The sequence below is a fragment of the Balaenoptera ricei genome, chromosome 17 (genome assembly GCF_028023285.1).
Source record: "Balaenoptera ricei isolate mBalRic1 chromosome 17, mBalRic1.hap2, whole genome shotgun sequence".
Lineage (NCBI taxonomy): Eukaryota > Metazoa > Chordata > Mammalia > Artiodactyla > Balaenopteridae > Balaenoptera > Balaenoptera ricei.
In genome coordinates, this window is record NC_082655.1 from 7251830 (window position 1) to 7270487 (window position 18658).

The 18658-nt window shown below is 40.4% G+C and overlaps 1 protein-coding gene across 7 annotated transcripts in view; it reads left to right on the forward strand.

Annotated features, from left to right (window-relative positions):
- The first annotated feature begins 458 nt into the window (after positions 1–458).
- The window catches only part of ZFAT (zinc finger and AT-hook domain containing), a 271720-nt gene continuing 253520 nt past the window's right edge, over positions 459–18658 (forward strand). For 6 of the 7 annotated variants that reach the window (XM_059902247.1, XM_059902249.1, XM_059902248.1 and 3 more), the window contains exon 1: positions 459–577. The gene's annotated coding sequence lies outside the window, so the exon portion shown is untranslated. Of the gene's footprint in view, positions 578–1027; positions 1122–18658 lie in introns of all 7 variants that reach the window. The other variant, XM_059902251.1, reaches the window with a different exon arrangement.

An 18658-nucleotide genomic window follows, 5' to 3' on the forward strand; every position in this document is an offset into this window, starting at 1 on the left:
GCGTGCGTGCGTGTGAGTGAGCACGTGAGGCCCCGGAACGTGCAAGGGGGCGGGGCAGGAAACAGGCGGCAAGGGGCGGGGCTGCCGTTGCCATAGCAGTGACGTCAGGCGTCGGGGAGCGAACCCGGCCCCTTCCCCGCGCGCGCGCGCACACACACAGAGAGACATGCACACGCGCGCGCACCGCTGCTCTCCCTGAGACACACTGGAGGGAAAGGTCAAACTAAAGGCGAGGGAGCCGGGAAGCCGGAGGGAGCCGCCGCTGCCGCCGCGCGCCATGACGGACGCGGCCGAGGCTGCTTTCTCTCCGCTGACGCCGCCGAGCCGCTGCTCTCGCCGCGCCCCCTGCCCCCGCCTCCTGCGCCCCCTCCCCCGGCGCTCGCGCGTCCGCGCGCCCCCTCCCCCCCCGGCGCTCCAGGCGCGCGTCGGGCCCGGGGCGCGCGCCGGCCGGAGCGGGAGAGGGAGCGGGAGCGGGAGCGGGAGCGGGAGCGAGGGTGGGGGCCGCGGCGGGCGGCCCGGCGGCCTCCTCGCGCGACCCCCGAGCCCCTCGCCCGGTCCCTCGGCCGGAGACCGCCAGGTGAGTGCGGTGGGGGGAGAGGGTGTCAGGAGCGGACAGGGCACCCGGCGAGCTCAGCCCCGCTGCCTGACCCCTTCCGGGGGCGCTGACAGGCGCGCGGGACCCGGCCTCTGGGGGGCGTCGCGGGGTCAGCCTGTCTGGGGGCCCCTCTTGGCGCCCCTGACCCTCGGGGTCGGCCCCGGATTGATGGGGGCTCGGGACCCGGGGGAGTGCAGCCTCCGGGCAGGAGTTGGCTGGGCGACCCGGCCGTGGGACAGGCGACGGGAGGCAGGTGGGCCCATGTCTGGGGCTTGGTAAAGTGCGGGGAGGGGGCGAGGGGCCCGGCCAGGTGCGCGCGGGGGGCCCGCTGGAAGCGCTCAGGAAATGTTTGCTGGGAGTTGGGAGAAACTCTGCCCTGGGGATGAGGCTCCTTGCTTTTGCCGGGGCCAGCGAAAGTGGCGGATTTTACAGCAAAACTCGGGGGGAAGCCTTGCTGGACCGGACGAAAGCGAGAGGGACCCGGAGGACCCGCCTGGATGGGGACCAGAGAGGAACAGATCTGCCTGTGGGTAGCACTAGGGCATGATGTGTGGACGTTGCCATGCCAATGTTTGATGTTTGTTGCTTATGGTTATTTTAGGACTAAATGATATTAAAAAAAAAAAGTTACTAGGGAGAGAGGGAACTGCTTGAATGGTCATGAGTTCTTCCCTGTGTGTGCAGGAAATGGGTTAATCTTTCACACCACCACCACCCCCAACTGAATCTATGCCCAGTGGACTTTAAAAATAATAAATACAAAACTCTAAAGCCCCGAAACGAGGTAATGTTTTTCTGATGAGTTTCAGGTGTCAGGCCCCTAGTTGTGTGAGAGAGAAACAGAAGCAGGACAGCGAAGTACTTGATATGCTCAAGCAGTCGTCTTTTTGTCATAAGCTTTGGAGCCCATCAAAGTGGAGTTTAGTTGTAACTGCCAGGGTTAAGTAATCACATTGACCCAGTGCCGCCCACCAATCAGGAGCTTCCCTGAAAGTAACTTGGAAGACTGCTGTCAGCCCAGTTCTCTGCTGATTGTGAATAAATCCCCAGTGCTTCTGCAGATTTTTTTCCCCTCTTTAGTCTTCTACTATTATAATGCATGCAACCTATTTACCAAACGTTGGAATGAATTATCCATAGCTGAATTGCTCTCCACTAAGTCACTCTTAAATTTTCAGGTGCTACCTCTGACATATGTTTGTTTCATATTTGAAAGTTGTTTGGAAATTTGAAATAAAGTAATTTCACATGATAAGGACTTTTTGCGTGTAAGTCCTGTTTAAACAGATTATACCAAGTGGGTAATGTGTTTTAGAGCTTAAATCTCATCCAAGAAAACTTCTGGTTTGTGAAAGGTTGGGGATTGTGACAGCTGAGGAAATGTCCGAAGGGATCTTTGGTAAAGAATGAGGGAACACCGGGACACCTGGTGAATTTCACATTAACTGGCAGGCTCAGCATATACAAATTTACTTCTTACCTGAGCATTTCTGATACGCGGGTGCGTCTTCGGTTGTTTATGGATCTTTGGTTATTCGTCTTTTTTCAAGAAGTTCTGTCAGCAGAGACTCTCACTTTGAAATTGAGTCGTTGTAGCATGTAGCCAGGGTACCAAAGGTTTTCAGTACAAGAATTAAGGGAGGATTTTTCAGTTTGGTATCTTGTTAATTCTTTCTGTGCAGCAATTTTTGTACCTGGTTCTGTGCTGTGATGCCCCTTTTACGTCTTGCTCCTGTGGCTGTTGCTGACATACGTCTATATGCAATTCTGTAATGGGGTACTTGAATGTTACGACTTGGAACATCATTTCCTTTCCTGTACTATATAAATAAATTTTAATTTTAATTTATCTGTCTCTCTTTTTAAAGGGAACTGTAGAACTGGGCAAATCAGCACTTACTCAGCATACCCCCCTCCTGTATGTCTCGTTGACCTTGGTGCCATTGTGGAGGTCATGTGTTCATGGAGAGAAACAGTTCTTGAACAGTTTCCTCCAGGTGACAAAGGCACGTGGGAAAGTGATTTAAGAAATGCATATCTTGATTTTTTTAAAATCATTTTAATTCGGCATTTATTGTGATCATTGCCAAAAATAATTCGTTGACCTATCTTTGGGAGTACATACATTTCTATTTTACGTTAAAAAATCACTTAGTTTCTTTTTTCGACTTTCCTAGTGTTGTATATTCTACTACAGACGAATAGCTGTTTTTTTGGGTGACATTTTTAAAACTTGGGAAAGAGAGAGCAGGGCAGTAATGCTGGGATGTATTTAGCCCAAGAAAGCAGTTATGCTCTACTTCAAGAACTTTGATATTTACAAGCATAAGATTATAAAACAAGTAGTGGTTAGTTATGTTATATGAGACTTCTAAATTTTACAAAAAGGATTCACTAAAAGGTGCCTTCAAATAATTAATCCCTTTTATTTATATGGTACTTATCAAATGTGATTTGATTTATGAAAAGTCAGTTGTCATACAATTTAAAAACAAATTTTGGGAATGTCCCTGCCCGTCCAGTGGCTGGGACTCCGTGCTTTGATCCCTGGTCGGTGAACTAAGATCCCTCATGCTGTGCAGCATGGCAAAAAAAAACACCACAAAACATTTTTGGCATAATGTTAAGATTTGTCAGTGTGTTCCTTGAATTATCCCTTTCCCCAAAATGTTTGGGGGCAAAGTTAATATTTATGGGCTTGCTAAATTCGAAGTTGTGCCACTTATATGCTACCTATTAAGGTTTTAACTGAATAGAAAAATTGCCATGTGATCTAGTGTTGTACCATTTAGAGTACATTGAAACCAAATTAGAATGCCAAAATTTTATGGTCAGGTTTGTCTGGAATCCTATCCAAGGTAGTTTAATTAGTAAGGTATCAAAAGCAGCTTGTTGTAAGATGCTCTCACTAGGACGGTGGTCCTGCAACATAGGCCAACAAGTGGTTATACCCAGACTTCAGCAAAGTTAAAATAAATAGATTTGGTCTAAAGTCCACATGCAGTGAAAACCATCACCTTGAATTTTTCTCTAGGTGCAAATTATTCTTCAGAATTAAAGGCTTGATTTTCCTAAGCTGTAATTGTGTTTGTCACTTGTGAGAAATCTATTTTGATAAAAGAACAACTGCATACTCTAACTTTCCTGGGAGCTTTTTTCTCTTTTTGTTAGGCAGTTGGGTTTATTTGAAATCGCAGGAGATATTGAATGGAGTACTTGAGGAGTTTTCATTCTGAAATCATTTCACTTTGACGACTTTAAAAAAAGAAATGTGAGTTAATATGAGTAGAACTTGGTTATGAGTTAGCTCAAACTTTATGGTGGAATAAGGGGGAAAGGGAGGAACTGGACACAAAATTAATTAAGAATAATCAGTCAAATTTACTTTGCTTTATGCTATTCATGCCTGGCTGTGTAAGAGTGACACCCTTCCTCCCCAATTTTAGAGAAGTCTTATTCCTAGAGAAGGGATTTAAGGGTTAAGAGCTAAGCATGTGAGTATATAAGTGATCAGAGTATCTTTTGAGCACTTTAATAGTTTTTTGTTTTGTTCTTGTGCATGAGACAGAAAGCAAGAAATTATTTTCATGTTGAATATGGGTTGAGAGCACAACTTCGGGATAACAGGCACAGTTTTATTGCTCTTAACATAATTGAATATTATAAAAATTAAGGGAACAGCTAGAATGATGCCATTGATTTTTTTAGTATGGGCTGTTAGTTCCTCTATTGAACAAATGAGCAAAAATGAAGATTGAAGTTGTGGTGTTAAAAGAAATGTTTTCAAGTTTTTTTTTTCATTTTTTTGTTTTTTGTTTTTTTAAATTTCAAAGGACTGTCAGAGAATTGCTCATTTAGAGCATAGGTAAAAATTTCATTACTTGGATTTATCATTATTGAGGGAATGTAATTTAAAATTTTTTTAAATACATGCAAAAAAAATAAGTAGACTACTGCATTTTAAAAATATTTGTGCCAAGATCTGTGAGAATAGAAATAATGGTTAGAAATTTTAATTGGAACTTAAGGCTGATTTATGTTCTCAATTTCATTATTTAACCCAATGTCACTTTCAAATGTCATTTAATTTTTCTTTTCTATAAAATGCAATCAGTAGTGCAACATACTTTATGTAAAATTGGATTTTTAAATAATATTTGGTAGACTTCTTAAGCATAAAACATTACCTAATACTAATAAGTATGTTTAAGTCCACTCTATATGATTTTTAAAAGTTTTTAGACTTTGTAATCTGCAGAAATTTGGGCAAAAATTTTAGAAATAAGAAAGGCTGAGCTCAGAATTTTAGTCATAGATGATCCTGTAAATTGCATTTTCCTCATTGGCCTTAAAGGGTTTTCTTTCACTGTTATGTATTTATATTTTGCAGACTCCAGTCACACTGGTTTTTAATGTCGTATCATCTTATCTACAGCATCAAAGTTCTTTTTTAAAACTGTCCTCTTTATTTTCTCCCAGCTGCTCCATCTGGGAGATTGTTTGAATCTCAGTTATTGAGGGTGGTTTAATCAGAAGTTATTCTTAATAGAAAGGTTATTGCAGTCTTCACAAACTAGGGAAAAATATAGATTTATCTTAAGATAATTTATGAACTTCTTTGTATTACGGCAAGGGCAATTAAACATTGTATATAACTTAATATTTCTAACTATTATTAGTATTTGTTCTAAGTTAACTTTACTTGAGGTATTGTTAAAATCAACATAGTGGTCGTACAGTCTATTTAAAAAATATCTATTTGTCTGCGGAATATTTTTCAAAAAACTTGCCCTTAAGTGGAAAAGACATGGAAATTTTACTCTGAAACCTTCTACTTGAATATATATCAGTAGTTAAATGTGTATAGTTAAATGTTTGATATTGGGTATTGTTTTGATAGTTACATATGAGGACTCTGTATGTTTTTGTAGGATTACTTTCAAGTACATTTTTATTTATAAAAAGCTTTTGTTTAAAAGTCAGTTTGTTCTTAATGATTATTTGAGACTCCTCAGACTTTTATATTTGAAAGAAATATAAATGAGTAACTTATTAAGCTGCTTCCCTAAAATGCATGTGATAAAATTTATTTTACTATAATGAAGAGAGTTATCTTCATCCCAAACAAATTTATAGCAGAATAGTTGGCTATTTTTGCAGATTTAGGGAGTGTAGAGTGTGTCCCGAAATGATGCATTGAATACTAAGTTTTGGACTGAGTTTGCTATATCATATGGAGAAGGTATTTTCCTTATAGTAATATTTATATTGTTTCTGTTTAAGGACCATTTCTTAAACATGTCTGCAAGTGGATATATTGTACATGTTGGTCGAATGATATATTGAAGAATTTAATTTGTATCCTGTGCCTGTCTCCCCTCTTGCTCCTTTTAATAATTGTCACTGGTTGGCTTTGAACCACATGCTATGAGAGAACTTTTAACGCATGATAAGAGTGGCCCAGGGTGGTTGTTGGTATCTTATGTGATAGAGAAAAGTGAGATTGTTCTCTAACTTTCTTTTAATATGTGTTAAACATTGTTTTGAACATTTGTTTTGAATCAATCTGTTTTTTTATTTTTTTAAGTATTTGTTTATTTATTTATTTATGGCTGTGTTGGGTCTTCGTTTCTGTGCGAGGGCTTTCTCTAGTAGCGGCGAGTGGGGGCCACTCTTCATCGCGGTGCGCGGGCCTCTCACTGTCGCGGCCTCTCTTGTTGCGGAGCACAGGCTCCAGACGCGCAGGCTCAGTAATTGTGGCTCACGGGCCCAGCCGCTCCACGGCACGTGGGATCTTCCCAGACCAGGGCTCGAACCCGTGTCCCCTGCAGTGGCAGGCAGACTCTCAACCACTGTGCCACCAGGGAAGCCCTAATCAATCTATTTTTAAAGGGGATGATACTTTAAAAATTCTCGAGACTGTATGAGTGGTTATGTTCCCCACCATGGGGAAGGAGAAGGGTAGAGGGAAGGATTGCAGGGATTTGATTAAATTGTATGAAGTGAATATAATCGTTTTGATATGAAACATGTTAATCATTATATACCTTTTGCATAGAATGGTATTCTTGCTTTTTTTATTAGCACATCTCACTGTGAAGAATCAAGACCAGTGAATTGCAGGAGAGACATATGCATATCTTTAATCAGTTTTACGTGTTATTGCTGGGGACATATTAGATGGCTATGAGGAAGATAAGCAGTTTCACACTGAAGGTCATTTTCAGAGATCTTATGTAGAGTTCCAGATTCTATAAGGTGGGAGAACAGATTCTCAAGGGATAGATGGGGAAGCATTTTCAGATACAAAGTCATTGTTAAGAAAACAAGTATACCAATCTTTAAAAAATTACATTATACCAATTACAATCATATATCCTATATTTTCCAACACTGTACCAGTTTTGAATATTCTGTGGCCATAAATACACTAGTATTTGTCCAACCATAAATCCTAACTTTTAGGTTAGAAAATGTAGTCACTTAAATTATAGTTTAACTCATAAGTGAAAAAGCTGATTATCTTCTTTTTTCTATATTATAACTTTTGTCATTGATTTTGAAGGCCTAGTACTATTTGCTTAGTTCTATGTATTCCTAGTTCTATGATTGAAGAGAAACTATGAGAATGAATCCTGGCACCTGAGAAGTTAGAATCACATTGGGAGAGGCATAAACTAAATAAAACGCAACTGTGTGGCTATATAAATTCTTCCTTTGAAAAGCAGTGGTTTTGAAACTCTTCTGTGAAGGGTTCATTCCAAGCATATTCATTCCAGTTTCTACCAGTGCAGTTTTACATTTATCAATTTTAAGTGTGGATGTTTGCATAAGATTTCATGAAATCAGGGTACTACTGTTTAAAATAAAAAGTGTGATAACCACTGTTGTTAGCATATTTGATCTTATCATTGTCCCGCTTAAATCCTTGAGATGCTTGAGTCTTTTTATATTATGACTTACAAGACTTCTTTATCTAGCTCCAGCTTCATCCTTCATCTCTTATCACTGTTTCCCTTGCTTTCCTTCTAAACTTTGCATTGTAGTCCTACTTAAATAGCTTGATATTCCCCAAGAGGAAAATGTTCTTTTACATCTCCATGCCTTTGCACATGGAACTGCTCTCATTCTTGTCACGCTGGGGGAACTCTGTTCCCTTGGAACCTTGGTCATCTCTCCATAAAAGCACTTGCTTCATTGTTTTGTAACTGTGGCCTCCCTTGAGAGCAGAAACCATCTAATTTATCTTTGTATCCATACTACTTGGTGTTCATTAAGTATTCAAATGTCTGTTGAATAATTGTATTCAGTACTTGAGAAGTAGAAGAATTACTTTAATGCACACTCATATGAATAAAACATCACAGATCTAGTCTATGCAAAGTACTTTTAGTGACATATTGTCGGGCACAATGCTAAGTGTATAAGAGGTACCCAGTTGCACTTATCAGGAAGTATAATAAAGCCAAAAGATAGATTATATGGGAAATTAGATTAGGTACTAGTGGTTTAAATGAAGTAATGTATTGGATTCGGTCATCTAATCCTAAAAGTTGGTTGTGGAAGCATTTTAATAATAATTCTATACAGTCTTGAGAAAATTTCTTTATATGTGATTAATGTTAATAGGCTCAAAAAGACCTTCAAATGTCAAAGTATACCATAGTGATACCTACCCATAAAGGTTAAAGAATGAGCCCTGCAGCTGTCCTGCCTGAATTCCAATCCCCTTCCTGCCTGTCACTAGCTATGTGATTTGTGCAAGTTATCTGACTAGTCTGTGCCTCCTTTTTCTTTTTTTCTTTCTTTCTTTATTTTTTTGAATTTTTGAATTTTATTTTGTTTATTTTTTATGCGGCAGGTTCTTATTAGTTATCCATTTTATACACATCAGTGTATACATGTCAATCCCAATCTCCCAGTTCATCCCACCACCACCCACACCCCCCGCCACTTTCCCCCCTTGGTGTCCATACGTTTTTTTCTCTACGTCTGTGTCTCTGTTTCTGCCCTGCAAACCGGTTCACCTGTACCATTTTTCTAGGTTCCACATATATGCGTTAATATACTATATTTGTTTTTCTCTTTCTGACTTACTTCACTCTGTATGACAGTCTCTAGATCCATCAACGTCTCTACAGATGACCCAATTTTGTTCCTTTCTATGGCTGAGTAATATTCCACTGTATATATATGTACCACATCTTCTTGTGCCTCCTTTTTCTAATCTGTAAAATGAGGATACTACCTTATATGGCTGTGATGAAGGGTAAACATGAGTTCATGTATGTTGAGCACTTAGAAGAATGCCCAACACACAGAAAACATTCAATACATATTAGCTATAATTAATTTCTAGTGGCTTCTTATTTAAACAGTTTTTTAGTTGTACATCATTTCCATCATTTAAAAATAATTGCTTTAATACATAAGTATCTAATTTAAAAGAAAATTAACACTTTTAGTTAGTTACTGTATCTTTTGACTGATAACTGGTTTATCTCCTTACTGACTCATTCTGCCATCTCCCAGTGGAATGTAGACGTTTCTGTCCTTTGGATTGACATGGGAGATGCGAAACTGTGTTCTCCTGATTTCTGCAGCAGAGCATTGTGTCCCCATGACCTGTGCAATTCTCGATAGTGCCACAAAAGAGGAAGGAGAGAAGTAACAGGACAGGAATCCAGTGACAAGTTCCTAAACAAGCCTTAACCTGTACCAAGTAAGTCCTAAACTTTCATACTTCCTGGTAGAGGATAGGTGTTGAACTTTTCTCCTTTACACTTTCCTTTACGTTTTTGGCTTGGAAGAATAGATTTTTTAAAATCTGAATTTACATATATTCTGGAAAGGCACATACAGATTTACTTTAACAAGTCAATGAACCCGATTTTTGAGCTCAATTTTTACACACGTACCTGTAGTGAGGGAAGTAAGTGGGGTGTTAGCATCTTGTGTCAGTACTCTGAAAATCCTGTGTACGGTGAAATCGCGTTCAATGTGCCCTTTTAGGATGCAAAGAGGACTTTAAAGGAGAAAGAAATTTGTATTCCAAGATACTTTGTAAAGAGTGGTTATTCACTTCTTAGTATAACAAGAACATAATATCCAGTATATCCTTACAGCCTACTATGACTTTCTCTCTCTTGTGTAACAATTAAAATATAATGAAAAGTTCATTAGGTTATTTTTTTTTTAATATTTCATTAAAGAAAGGAATTTAACAAACAATTTTGAGTGTTTACTATGCTGTGAGTGATGTGAAGCTGAGGGGCCAGGATACAAAGATAAGTCGGGCATTTATCTTTACTACTTAGGACCTATTAGAGAGACCAGAGTATGCAGAGAATACTTGGGAATTGAAAGCTGCGAATGAGACTGGAAAAGTGCTGGATGTTGAATAGATTAAGGAAACAAAATAAGATATTAATGAGGGACCATTTTTAAATGACAGTGGTGTTCTGTGTAATAGTCTGCCGTGGGAAGTCTGAATGATTATACAAGTTGATCGATAACGCTAGTACTGTCTTGCAACAAGAGCACTAGTTTAATGTTAGCAAATTTTTGCTTAAGTGCCACTGTAGGAACTTTTAAAAAATCTTTTGCACCTCCGTGAAAATGATAGGAGTTAGGTCATGCAAGGAAAACCAACTTCCAGAATAAATGCAATTTTGACTAAGCCTATTTTCTCTGTACAGACCTAGACACTGTGTCTATGTTTAATGTTATCTAGGCTTGAAATTTCATTTCCTTTCAACAGCATGCCTTTCTGTGTTTGTCAGGCCAAACAACTTCTTGTTTTACTACTTAACCTCAGTTCTTGTTCTTTGTTGCTGTTATTAGTAGTATTAATCAGAAAAGAGAAATACTGTTTGGACGTTTTCAAATGCCTCAAAAATATTTGGTTCCATAGAGGAGTGAGTAAGATTTGTACGACTCCCACCCAATTCAGTTTCCTCAGTAGCACCTGTAACCGTGTTGTCATCCACCCTTCCTTGTTTTAGGTTTCTAAGTGTCAGAAATAACTTCTCATTGAGCTTGATCTGTTGCCCCTCTTAACTTTCACTTACTGGTCCTTGGCAGTCTAGCGCAATACATATGAAACTTATTCTTCTTATACACAGTTAACTCTTAAGGTGTTTGAAAATGACTGTTAAATCCTACTCGAGTCTTCTTTTTGCCACACTAAGGGAAAAAAGGCCCTAATTCTCGAACCATATGCACATGACATGGTTTACAGACCTTTTTCATGCACATTGCTAAACTCATGACAAAGTCTGTTTGTCAGTATACCTCTTAACATACGGTGGCCAGAACTGACTGGCTGCTTCAGATGTGAACTGCCCATTGCTGAATACAATGAAGCTATTATCTGGGTACTCTCCTTCTATTAATGCAGCCTGAAATTTGCATTACATTTTTTGGCAGCAACATTACCCTTTGATCATATTTAGCTTATGGTCAACTAAAACATTGTCTCTTTTTCATGTGAACTGCTTTAAGTCTAATCTTTCTCATTCTTTACTTGCCAGTTGATGCTTTGAAAATAAATGCAAGATATTATGTACTGCATTACTATAGAAGTTTAAATGAGTTTATTTTTTATCAAATTTCATCCCATTTGACTATCTGGAGAAATAACATCTGTGTAAAAGAGCACAGTTTTCGTGGCGCTTTTTCTCATGTATTTTTATTTAATCTTTTTTTTTTTTTAAAGTTAATCATCTTTTTTTAAGTACTTCAATTTAATTTCTTTTTTTTTTTTTAAGTATTTGTTTATTTATTTATTTATGGCTGTGTTGGGTCGTTTCTGTACGAGGGCTTTCTCTAGTTGCGGCAAGTGGGGGCCACTCTTCATCGCCGTGCGCGGGCCTCTCACTATCGCGGCCTCTCTTGTTGCGGAGCACAGGCTCCAGACGCGCAGGCTCAGTAATTGTGGCTCACGGGCCTAGTTGCTCCGCGGCATGTGGGATCTTCCCAGACCAGGGCTCGAACCCGTGTCCCCTGCATTGGCAGGCAGATTCTTAACCACTGCGCCACCAGGGAAGCCCTTTATTTAATCTTTACAACAACCATCCCAGAATCAGAAGAGAAAAATGGCTTTCCGCTAAGTCAGGAATTGGCGGACATAGTACTTGGTCGCAGGTTTTTTTGATTCGGGATCCCATGCTCATCTTATCCCTGTTCACTTAGTAAGGATTTAGCGTGTCCTCTGCCATGTGGCGGGCCCCGTGCGGCGCTGATGCGTCAGTGAGCGAGACAGATTACAGTCTCTGCCCAGTGGTATTTATGGCCTGGCATATAAATAGTTACTGCCAGTTACTGAGCACCTTCTATTACGAAGGCACTGTGGTCGGTTGTATGATTGTTCACAGTATTTGTTGCCTCTCTACCAGGGTCCTCTCTGTCAGAGGATTGTATTTCCCACTCTGCTGACGTCAGGTTTGGACACTTGGCTTTCCTAGACTGATAAAATGTTGGAGGAAGTGATCTGTCCCATGTTTGAGCAGATGTTTTAAATTCCATCTTGTGGTTCTGCCGGTAGCTCTTTTCCTTCTGTCATGGAACCAGCCTGCCTTAGCTGGGGCTGGTCCCAGAATGATGGAGCCTTCCGACTGGGTTCCAGAACGATGGAGCAGAGCTGAAGCCAATCCAAGATTGACATTTACTGTATGTAAGTGAGAAATAAACCCTTGTGTTGTAGGCACCATGATTTTGGAGCTATTTGTTAGCATAGCATAATATAGCCCAATCAGACCGTGATACTGACGTTATTCAAGGTGTTATATGAAGATAAATATATGAAGATAAATAAGACTTAGACCTTGATCTCAAGGAGTGTGCAGTCTTGGTGGGTGCATTAAATTTCCATCAGTTATTGTATTTGAGGAAGAGAAGAGTATGTGTATGAAAAGGTCTTTGAGTTGAGGATCTTTCCCAACTCCACTTCACCCCTAGGCTGAATTTAGTCGATGTGTTTTAGATCCTGGGTCTAAGGTCCAGCTACTCACTGTCACAACTTCTCATCCAAAATTTGGTAAGCATGTTTTCTGTGTCCTCATTCAAATCACCTTTTTAAAATCGAATGTTTAAGAGGATGGGCTTCTGCAGAATAGTTGTTAGAAGCTTCCTTCATAAATCTTATTAATTAGCATTCACTAGGTAACCAAGAATCTGCCTAGCTGAACTATTGCTCCAACATACCCAGAAAAATATCATGAGATCCTAGGTGCTATTTGAATTTTATTTGTTAGCATTCAGATTTTCCATTGCCACAGCTGTGTGCACCTCGCTTTGCATGGGTTTTTAGAGACGAAGCCCAGGCTGGGATTCTGTGAGGAATTTCCTTGCCCTGAGAAGCTAAGGACTGCATGGCCAGGGTCCTGGGAGCTCTTGAAACCTTTGAAATAATTACATGTAAAATTTTCTGTAAACATACATTGTTCTGAGCTATAGCTTTCATCAAATTATCAGAGAGAATGATGACTCCCATGGAAGGTTGCAAACCCGGTTGTGGAGTGAGCATACAAGTCGAACGAGGATCGGGAGGGCACTGGTGTTTAAGGGACGGGTGGAGCCAGAACCCAGAGAGAAGTCCCGGAAGGGGGACTTAGAAAGGGCTGAGGACCAGGAGCAAACATGATGTTGTAGAAATTCCTTATGGATCAGGTTTTTAAAACTCTGTTCTAGAATTTGGCATGGATTCTACATCCATTCTCATGGCGCTTCTTTATGATTCCTTGGAAATTACCCAATTTTCAGATATATTTTAGGATGTGATTTTTCTTAATCTATAAATATGAATTTAAAGCAATTCCTTCTTCTGTTCCTGTCTCCTTCCTATCTTGGGCTTCAATTTTTTTTCTTTCTTTTTTTTTCCCTTTAATCCTTACTTACCCTTCCAGATTAAAGATCAGTCTTCTTATTTAAAAAGGCTGACTCAAGATAGGAGAGAAATAGTTCTTTAGGTTGTCTGTTGACAGTTGATCCCGAGGAAGGAGATGGTCTTTGTTATTCTTTTGTTGAGAAGGCTTTTTATTTAGTTAGTTAGTTTTTGGCCACCCCTCTGGGGCTTGCGGGATCTTAGTTCCTTGACCAGGGACCAAACCCAGGCCCTTGGCAGTGAAAGCGCTGAGTCCTAACTACTGGACAGCCAGGGAATTCGCTGAGAAGGCATTTTTAAGCCTTAAAAAGTTTCCTTAACACTTCTGAAGCAACTGTATTAAGATATAATTGTTATACAGTAAACTGTGCATATCAAAAGTGTATAATTTGATAAGCTTTGACCTATGTATAGACCCATAAAACCATTACTATAGTCAAGATACCAAGCATATCTGTCACCCCCCAAATTTTTCTAGTCCCTCTTGGTAACCTCCCCCCTTTATTACTAGGCAACTACTCTTTATTTTCTTTTAGTTTACTTTAGTCAGCATGTCCTAGAATACAGTATGCACTCAAAAGAGTTTAGCTTCTTTCACTCAGCATGATTATTTTGAGATTTATCCATTTTGTAGCATTTATTAATAGTTTATTCCTTTTTATTGCCAAGTAGTATTCCATTGCATGGATATACTGTAGCTTGTGTATCCATTCACCTCTTGATAGGGGTTGTTTCTAGTTTTTGGCCTTTACAAATAAAGCTGCTGTGAACGTCCATGTACACGTCTTTATGTGGACATAGCACCCTTGTTTCTCTTGGGTAAATACCTAGGAGTGGAGTGGCTGAATCGTAAGGTAGGGGTGTCAGGGTGGGGGGCGGGGAGAAGGAGGGGTTGAGAGAGAAAGATATATTTTAAGAAATTGGCTCACAGGATTGCGGGGGCTGGCAAGTCCAAAATCCGCGGCATGGGCCAGCAGGCTGCGTCCGGCAAGGAAGTTGCTGTTGCAGTCCTGAGTCCAACATCTGTAGGATAGGCCAGGGGGCTGGGAACTCAGGCAGGATTTCTGTCCTGGTCTTGACCCAGCAGTCCTTCTTCCCCAGGAAACCTCCGGTTTTTGCTCTGAAGGCCTTCAACTGATTGGACGTGGCCTACCCACATTGTGGAAGGTGATCTCCTCTACATAACATCTGCTGATTGTAAATGTTAATCACATCTATGGAATACTTTCACAGCAACTCTAGACTAGTGTTCGTTTTGTTTCGTGTTGTTTTTTGGCCCCGGGGCGGCATGTGGGATCTTAGTTCCCTGACCAGGGATCGAACCCGCACCCCCTGCGGTGGAAGCACAGAGTCTTAACCACTGGACCGCCAGGGAAGTCCCTAGACTAGTGTTTAACCAAACAGCTGGGCACAAAGCCTAGCCAAGTTGGCACACAAAATTCAACCACCACAATCCCTAAATATTTCATATTTTTAATGCTATTATAAATATGTATTTTTAAAGTTCAACTTTTGATTGTTTGTTGCTAACTCACTAGTTTGTTGTTGTTTTTTAACTGTGGCCGCCTTTTCACAACTCTTAAACAGATGATTGGCAGTCTTTTCATTCTAGTGTAGGATTACCTTCCATCTTTTTAGACATAGCCTTTAAAAATAGGAATTATTTAGGTACTTCATAATGTCATACTTCTCACTTCTCTTGTTTATTGGAGTCATCTGACAGAAATGGCAATTTCATTTTAAGAAGCTGGTCTTACCTCATTTGAGTCATCTTTTTATTTTTTTTTATCATAGCATTATAACAGTTCTTAAATATTTTAGAGATTAAAAATCTAGGTGGATTTAGAGTCTAGAACCTAGAACATTTCAGAGCGGTAGGCATCACCTTTACGCCATTCTCTTTCTGATTAACTTTTTGAGGCTCGGTTCCTCATCTGCAACATGGACTAATAACGTCCATTTCATGGAGCCATAGTGAAGTTACGTGAGCTGCTTTGTGTAAAGAGCCTGGAATAGTGCTTTTAAACATAATAGCTCCCGTTACTATTATTACTTTATTCAACAAATGTTTAACACTTACATTTGCATTTTTTAAATGAATTTTAAAAGAAGTTTGTCAAATTCTCCAAAAAAGCCTACAGACACTGTTCCATGCTCTAGAATTACAGGAGGAAAAGGGATAAGCAAGGTTCCTGCTCTCATAAAGCTTCCAACCTGGCAGGTTATGACAGGAGAAGCAGACAGTAAACAAGTAAAGGAATAAGCAAAGTACATAATTTCAAGTCATGATAAGAGCTGTGAGGAAGACCAAAGAGGGAGGCACGATAAAGTTGGGAGTGCCTTCACAGCGGGTGGGCAGGGATGGCCTCTCAGAGGAGGTGGTGTTTGAGCAGGATGTGAAGGAACCAGCCCTGTGAAGATCTGCGTGAGCTTGTGTGGCAGGGAAGAGAAAGTGCAAAGCCTCTGAAGGGGGAAAGATTCGGCAAATTGGAGGAATTGAGAGGAGCCCCGAATGCTGGTGGAGAGGAGTAGGGAAGTCCGAGAGGGCCACAGGAAGGAGATTGCATTTTCCTCCAAGCAGAGAGGGAAGCCTTGGGAGGGTTTTAAGAAAGGAAGTGAGCTGATCATAGGTGGCATTGTTGCCGTGGGCCTTTGGAAACATGAGCCCAACTCTGAGACATCAGCAAGCTGCACATTTCAGTGTGACTTGGATTTCCAGTTGCCCAAGAAACTTTAAACTACTTATTTTCCCTGATATAAAAATCCCAGCCAGACTCTAAGCCAAGTATGCATTATCTAAAGCAAATACTATTTTATATCTTTTAAATTTTACTAAGACTTGTTATGCACTTGCATGTATTTTCAAAAATAGTGTTTTGTGGATTTTTTTCCTTTTTTTTTTTAATTTACTTATTTTTATTATATATTTATTTATTTATTTTTGGCTGTGTTGGGTCTTCGTTTCTGTGCGAGGGCTTTCTCTAGTTGTGGCAAGCGGGGGCCACTCTTCATTGCGGTGCGCGGGCCTCTCATTATCGCGGCCTCTCTTGTTGCGGAGCACAGGCTCCAGACGCGCAGGCTCAGCAGCTGTGGCTCACGGGCCCAGCTGCTCCGCGGCATGTGGGATCTTCCCAGACCAGGGCTCGAACCCGTGTCCCCTGCATTGGCAGGCAGATTCTCAACCACTGCGCCACCAGGGAAGCCCGGATTTTTTTTCCTTTTACAAGTTTATATGGCACTTGACTAGCATAGCAGTAAAGGCACAACTTTGGTTTCAGATATAAGCATAACTATTGACATGGAGGCGTTCAGTAAATATTAACAAAACTTTATTACTAGAATGTGATTCCATCATAGAATCATGGAACTAGTGAACTTAAGAATTCGTTGGTTTTAGTTCCTTCCTTTTATAGAAGAGGCAACTCAGATCCAAAGAGGTTAAATGGTTCACATTACATAAACATAAAAAAATAAAATAAGCCTGGTTTATATTATCCTCCCCAGGTGTAAGATGAGAGATCCTCGAGGCAAAATATGGAACCAGGGAAAAGACGGGGACATCAGTTTTCTTTATATTTGCTGCCTTCTTCTCTGTTGCTCGTTTATTTTACACCTGTGCTATTTTACACTTATCCCTGGACTAAGGATATTGGAATGAATCAGACAGCCATTCCCTTAGTGTGGAAATGGACAAGTAAACAAACAGTTGCCATACAAGGTAAATGGCATGATAAAGGCAAGCTTAGCCTGTTGTGGGAGCTTAGCCTGTTGTGATGGTTGTGTCTGTTAAGTGGCTCTGAGTTCAGAATCTGTTAATCTGCAGAGTCGGGGATGTGCTTAGCCCCGCCTTTTAGTGTAGTATGCATTATATTGCCTTAGCTATTTGGGCTTTCTTGTGCTTTTTTGCCTCCCAGCCATAGCCCTGGGCTAAATGGAAGTGAATTCGGGCTTCCCTGGTGGCGCAGTGGTTGAGAATCTGCCTGCTAATGCAGGGGACACGGGTTCGAGACCTGGTCTGGGAAGATCCCACATGCCGCGGAGCAGCTGGGCCCGTGAGCCACAACTACTGAGCCTGCGCGTCTGGAGCCTGTGCTCCGCAACAAGAGAGGCCGCGATAGTGAAGAGGCCCGCGCACCGCGATGAAGAGTGGCCCCCGCTCGCCGCAACTAGAGAAAGCCCTCGCACAGAAACGAAGACCCAACACAGCCAAAACTAAATATAAAAATAAATAAATATTTCCATACAAGTACAAATATAAGATTTAAAAAAAAAAAAAAAAAAAATGGAAGTGAATTCAAAGGTCAGACTATATCTGACCAGTCCATATGTGACCAGTAAGACTTGTCTTGACAGCCCTGCTCTGCTCCTGCCACTTGAGAGGCCTGAAGCCTCAGTATGGACCCACAGCTAGTGATAAGCCATCGGTGACAGCTCGTCTTATTTTAAATAGAAACCCATTTAGAGACTAATTTAAGAATAGTTGAACTTGATATAGTCCTCCTCTCAAATGATGCAGATTTTATTAATTCTTAATTTTTGAAAAGTTCTTAAAGGAAACTGAGAAACAATGACTTTTCTTGTTTATTTTGGCTTATTTGCCTTTTGACTGTGTTTTATTTTGGGGTTGGGGGGGTGGCCATTCCTAAGAAAACTAGCATATGAAGTTCATTGTGATCTTACAGCATGTTTTCGATCTTAAAATAAGGCACCAAAAATGCATTCAGAGAACAGGTAGATAAAGTAGCACTGCTATAATTATGGAGAAACAGTAGTTTCCTTTTAAGCCTTTCTCTTTCAAGAGCTTATAATTTTCTGTAAAAGCCAAACATTATCCCTTGGTCAGGTATGTTTTATTCTTGCTCTGATTCTGTGTTAGAAAGTTTGATTTAAAAGGGAAGATATTAACATTTTGTCTCCCACACAAAGAATGTTCATATTTGTATTTATTTTTTTGGTAAAACTCAATTTCATACCCCTGAGCCTTCCTTAGTTTGAAGAGTAATATCAATATCTTTTATCTACAAGGAGTATCTTTGCCATTATGTGTGTACTTGTGTGTGTGTGTGTGTGTGTGTGTGTATAAAATCAAAACCTGGAAATATGGCATACATTGTTGAGGATATTAGATAATCAATTCCTGATGACTATATTTTATTTGCACAGAATTATCAGATGACAAC